At 54.3% G+C, this 6,254-nt stretch overlaps 1 pseudogene; it reads right to left on the bottom strand.

Annotated features, from left to right (window-relative positions):
* Window positions 1-4,009: 4,009 nt before the first annotated feature.
* Window positions 4,010-5,122, bottom strand: LOC147107473 (large ribosomal subunit protein eL33 pseudogene; annotated as a pseudogene).
* Window positions 5,123-6,254: the final 1,132 nt, after the last annotated feature.

Genomic DNA, 6,254 nt, shown 5'->3' with positions numbered 1-6,254 from the left:
AGAATTCAAAAAGTCCAAACGGGGTAATGACCGCCGTATTCTGGACATCCTGGGGGTGGACGGGCACCTAGTGGTACCCCCGGACGAGGTCGATCTTGGAAAAAAAGAAATTGCCTGCTAAATGAGCGGAAAAATCCTGGATGTACGGTATCGGGTACCGGTCCAGAGTCGTGACCTCATTGAGGCACCGATAATCGCCGCAGGGCCGCCACCCGCTGCCTGGCTTTGGCACGATATGCAGCGGAGATGACCAGGGACTATCGGACCGGCGAACGATGCCCAACCGCTCCATGGTAGCGAATTCCGCCTTCGCGGCCTCGAGTTTACTGGCCTCCAAACGTCGAGCGCGGGCATAAACCGGGAGCCCGTCGTCGCGATGTGATGCTCAACACCATGTTTGGCGGTCGTCGCCGAGAAGTTGGCTCGAGTGAGCTCCGGAAATTCCTTGAGCAGGTGGGTGAAGTCGTCGGGTGTCAACTCGGCGCAGGCGAGCGCGGGGGCCGCGCCTGAGCCCCCAAAACAGGGGATGGGGGCCCATGAGGCGGCGTGAATCCGGTGGCGATTACGTACGTCGACCAGTTATTAGCACAGAAAAAGTCAGCGCCGAGGATTGCTAGTGGTATTTTGGCGGTTATAAACTCCCAGTGGAAGAGTTGCCCGCCGAGACACAACCGGATTCGCCGCATCCCAAACGTACGGATAGCGCTGCCATTGGCGGCCTGTAGTGGAGTACCACGCCTCCCAGACCCGACGTCGAGGGGCGAAGCGGGGAGGATGCTGCACTGGGCGCCCGTGTCGCACAAGAACCGCCGGCCCGAAATGGAGTCGGTGATATACAACAATTTCCCGGAATCACCAACCGTCATTGTGGACGCGAACCCGACCTCGGTGTCGTTCTTCCATTCTCGCGCACGGTTTTGCTGCTTTCTCGGTGCCGGTGGCACGAAACTACATGGGGGTCGGCAGTATCTGGCTTTCGGTCCGAACCGGGCGTGGTAGTAACAGAGGCCGGTCTGTGGAGGCGCCGAGGCGGGGTTCCTCGAGGCGGGACGCTTCGAAGTGGCACAGTACTGTTGCCTCACCGCGTGAATGGTGTCGGCTTCGGCCGCGAGCGCTACACCGTCCGTAGCCTCCGACCTGGCGAGGGCTGCTTGTACCTGCTCAGGGAGCTGGCTCAGGAACAGTTCCCGAAACAGAAAACACTGTGGCTCAGACCCGAGGAGTGTGAGCATTTGGCTCATCAACTCGGAAGGCTTAGCGTCGCCTAACCCGGGGAGTGCGAGCAAACATCGTGCGCGCTCCGCTTTCGTGAGACCAAATATTTGCATAAGGCGCGCCTTAAGTGTTTCATACTTGTCATCCACGGGCGGGTTCTCCAGCAGGCTGATGATTCGGGAAGCCGTCGAGCTGTCCAGTGCGGAGACCACGTAAAAGTAACGGGTCTGATCCAGCACGATGTTCCGAAGTTGGAACTGAGCCTCCACTTGCACGAACCAGGAGGCTGCCTGTCGTTCCCAAAATTGAGGGAGCTTCAAACTCGCTGCGTTCACATCCATCTTGTTCTCGAACTTTCCTCAGCGAAAATCGTCCGCGAAGCTTCGGGGTCACCAATGTAGGAATCGATCTATCCCTAACTGAAGCACTGAAGTCGAGTCAGTTCAATAATTCAACTGAATTTAATCAAACAATTGAACAAAACAAAAACATGCAGGAGCAACAGCAAACAGGTCTTTTCAGCAGCTTGTTACACGAGGTCTGGGCTTAGAACCTCCCACTCTCTGATGTCATGACGTCATCACGTTTCCCGCCATTCGGGGCATCACGTGATCAACGTGATGACGTCATCACATTGTTTCAGGGCTTTTGCAGAAAGCTTATTTACACTCAGCCAAAAAACACAGATGCTGTAGCATTGGGTTAAAGACGGTTATGCATTTGTACAGAAGATCATTGGTGGTTTTGCCACAATATCATAGAATGGTTACAGTGTAGGTATTCGTGTTGACCTCTGAGGGCGAATGCCTACTAAATAATTAAGTTCGACTTCAGATGAACGATAAATAAGTTGTTTAATCACTTGAACAGACGAAATACAACAGGTAAGCTGGCTGGATGCAGGAACACCGCGATGTAGGTCTAGCCACGACGGGGACTCCACGAGGACTGAGTCTGTAGTCCTCGGGAGAGCATGATGATGTCATCACGCTCAGTCGCATTTTCCCGCTCTTCGGGTGTCACGTGACCGCGTCCTGACATTAGCGCGTTGGCCCACGCTTGGGGCGGTCACATGACCCGCGCCGATACGTCGGCGCATTCACCCGATGCAGAGGCTGGCTGTTGAGGCCGAAGTCACGACCGCGGGAGCAGGAGCTGGAGGCCGAGCTGAGCCGGCACTTGCCGCAGGGGATCGCGTCGCTCATGTCTGCCGGCCGATGCGGCCGAAGTCGCGGTAGGCCGGGCTGTGCCGGCGGCCATCATGGAAGGCCGAGTCGGGCCGGCGGCCGCCGCGCTTACGTCACGTAATGCGTGACGTGACGTCAGCGCGCTAGGGCGCGTCTTAAAGGGGCAACGGCCCCCACAGGTAAGTTAAAGGGGCAACGGCCCAAACAGATAAGTAATACACTTAGAGTTAGGTTAAAGTGAATTATATACATTATATATGTGTAAGGGACACCCGGTGGAACCGCCACATGCGCCCCCCCAGAATTCGCTTAAACGAAAGTCCAAAGATGAGATGGTCTGACGAGCAGGTGGTTTCAGTGGGCGTGCTGTCTCGACTTGGCGGGCGAGGTCTGAAGATGCTGGTCATAAGCGGATCCTTACGCGCGTCATGGCAAATAAAACGTATCCGTCAAGCAAAGGACCATGGAGACGTGCGACCTCTGCAGCCCGTGGTTCGAACGGGTGCCTGGGCGAAACAGCAGGCCGTGTCATGGAGGTGGACGATCGTCCCTGGTGTGCCGTAACGACGATGGCGGTTGATGGTCAGGCGGGCGATATCAAAATATGCTGGCCAACTCATGGTGGCTTGCAAGCCGGGCAGGCGCGGATTATGGCTTTGTCGACGTTAGTGAAAAAGGAAAAACACAAAGTCCCCAGTCTGACGAAATCTGCAGGAGACTGGAACGCACGGGACGGTGTGTGCCGTAGTGCTACGACGGTAACACAACAGAGAGTGAAGATACAGGGAGTTGTAACTCGTCAAAGAATACTCTAGTAGTTGTTTACATGTTTCCTTGGGTGTTCGACTGTAAATAGCAAGGATTGTCCCTTTTTCGTTTTTGAATTTCTGATTCTTTGAAGCTGTGAGGAGCTTTTAGGATGATAGTAGGACTAAAAGGTTAACTGGCCCTGCATTGAGCCTCATTTTTTAAGTCCTCTTCACTGACGGGAGTGACCAAATCGAGTTCTTCATCAGGAAGGCAATTGGAAGAGCCACTGTCCACACGGCGACGCAACAATTTTACCCCTTGATTGCCCCTGCCAAAGTGTTTGAAACTAAAAACTGGTGAGGCAGCAACATTGAGGAAGCGATTGAGCAAGGGGGTGTGCATCTTGAGCTCCATTTCTGACTCTTGCTCTACTTGTCTGTTGAGGACTGGGCTATCAATCACATGCATGTCAAAGGCAGATCCTAAAAAGGATGGTTTGTGAGTCTCGTTGGCCGTAGCGATGGTGTAAGGAGGCTGAGCTGTGGATTTATTCCAATATTTCCCAATCAAGCCAACCTGAAGGATTCACTGAGCGAGACTGCCACGTAGTTGTTCTTTTGGGCAATTAATGTTCCGTGTGTGTCTTCCGAAGAAAATGGTCACCTTCATTGCATGAAATCACTGAGAGGCTTCCGGGAAACACCATTTCATATAGTAGAGCGGACAGCAGTCATCGGTGATGTCTCATCTCAACATTACATTCAACTCTGTGCCTTGCGGTGCCAAAGGAACTGGAAATTAACCTGGTAGACTAGGAAACATTTGCTATGTATCGTCAATCGACGTGCAGCTGTGCTTCAAATCCTTGATGGGTACAGCTTCGCATGAATCCTGTGCCCCATAGCCCTGGTAGGCAGGTTACTGCTGGACTTGGCACGGACCATGCCATTGTTTCAATGAGCACGAGTCTTGTGTGGTTTACCACCAGGAGTGACAGTGCTGTTCTTTGCTTTGTAGACGTAGGCCCCTCTCGTGCCCAGGTAAAATTCCGTTTCCTCGCGGCAATAAACCCCCTCAATCTTCAGGAGAGCGGTGCTCTCTTTGGTTTCGAAAGCCTCGTTTATAGCCAGTAAACGCAGTTTTGCAGAACCTATGGATATTACAAGGCCTGATATCAGCAATGAAACAGTAGAAGGAATAGTAACCTGCTTTCAGAAGGTTTTCTGTCAATGTTCCAGTAGGAAGGCTATTCGTTCAGCACTTGTCCGGTCGTGAAAATCAGGGTGCAGGCTTTTGACCTGCTGTAGCTTAAAACCTGTTTCTAGCACGTGCTCTATGGAGAGGAATCGCCTCTGGACCCTTGTGCTGATGGACCAGAGAAATGGTGGGACGGACCGGGTCGTCGTCGCTTTCGGTGGGGGGAAACTGCCGGAAGGGCAGCAACGCTGCTTGTTGTTGCTGTTGACTTAGTGAAACTACTGCCGAGAAGGCGGCACGCTTCCCTTACTCGCCGGCAAGTATGATAGGTAACACAACCAGCAGGCCGACGGGCTGGTGCGTCGTCGGCGGGGAACGAGTCTTCGAGTTGCACGAGGGCTGGAGCCTCATGGCTTGCAAGGGATGGGTCCTCGTGGTCCGCGAGGGATGGGTCCTCACGTTGTGCGCGGAGTGCGCCCTCGTGGTTCGCAAGGGCGAGTCCTCGTGGTATCCCCGCCGGGCGCGCTCCGATCTTGTGGGCTCGAACATGCTGTATCCCATGTTTGGAGAGATTTATACTTTCTGTTGCGTTGGACGTAGAGGCGGACGACCCGTGTGGCGGTAGAAAAGTCGACTACGGGAACGGGAAGCAAATACGTGGTCTGCCCCCCGTCGCTACTCCCGGCAAACTGGACTTCTACCTTTACCAAGCACGAGGGCGGTTGTTTCTCCCTGAAGTGCGGCAGTGACAGCGAAATGGCTGGTGCTTCCATGGCGTGCTTCTTTTGTGAAAAACGTTCACAAAAATCGAGGTCCGGCTGCTCTTTTGTTTTGTCCATGAAAAACGAGATCACCTCCAGGCTGCACTTCCCTTGCGAATACGTTCGCAAAGACGGGGTCGCCAGGTTCAGGCTGCGTGCTTCCTCCGTGAAAACCGTCCATGGAGTCGGTTGTTCGTCGGTCGTCGTCTGAGGAGACGAGGTTCAGGTTGCGCGTTTCTTCCGTGAAAAATGTTCACGGATACGGGGTCACCAATTGTAGCGTTGGAATTGATGAGCTCCCGTACTCACGTCGTTGGGTCACCAATTGTAGGTATTCGTGTTGACCTCTGAGGGCGAATGCCTACTAAATAATAAGTTCGACTTCAGATGAATGATAAATAAGTTGTTTAATCACTTGAACAGACGAAATACAACAGACAAGCTGGCAGGATGCAGGAACACCGCGATGTAGGTCTTGCCCTGACGGGGACTCCACGAGGACTGAGTCCATAGTCCTCGGGAGAGCGTGATGATGTCATCACGCTCAGTCGCGTTTTCCCGCTCTTCGGGTGTCACGTGACCGCGTCCTGACGTTAGCACGTTGGCCCGCGCTTGGGGCGGTCACATGACCCGCGCTGATACATTGGCGCGTTCACCCGGTGTGGAGGCTGGCCGTTGAGGCCGAAGTCGCGACCGCGGGAGCAGGAGCTGGAGGCCGAGCTGAGCCGGCGCTTGCCGCGGGGGATCGCGTCGCTCATGTCTGCCGGCCGATGCGGCCGAAGTCGCAGTAGGCCGGGCTGTGCTGGCGGCCGTCATGGAAGGCCGAGTCGGGCCGGTGGCCGCCGCGCGTACGTCACGTAATGCGTGACGTGACACCAGCGTGCTAGGGCGCGTCTTAAAGGGACAACGGCCCCCACAGGTAAGTTAAAGGGGCAACGGCCCAAACAGGTAAGTAATACATGTACAGTAAGGTTAAAGTGAATTATATACATTATATATGTGTAAGGGACACCTGGTGGAACCACCACAACAGCTCAGAAGGAGGCCAATCGGCCTGTCGAGCCCGTGCCAATTCTCTGCAAGAGCACTTCAGCTAGTCCCACTCCACCGCCCTTTCCCCGTAGCCTGCAATTTTTTTTCCTTC

The sequence above is a fragment of the Somniosus microcephalus genome, chromosome 14 (genome assembly GCF_052327205.1).
Source record: "Somniosus microcephalus isolate GS21.2 chromosome 14, FLI_Smic_1.0, whole genome shotgun sequence".
Lineage (NCBI taxonomy): Eukaryota > Metazoa > Chordata > Chondrichthyes > Squaliformes > Somniosidae > Somniosus > Somniosus microcephalus.
Note: the sequence above shows the minus strand (reverse complement) of the source record. Positions and strands in the feature narration are given on the sequence as shown.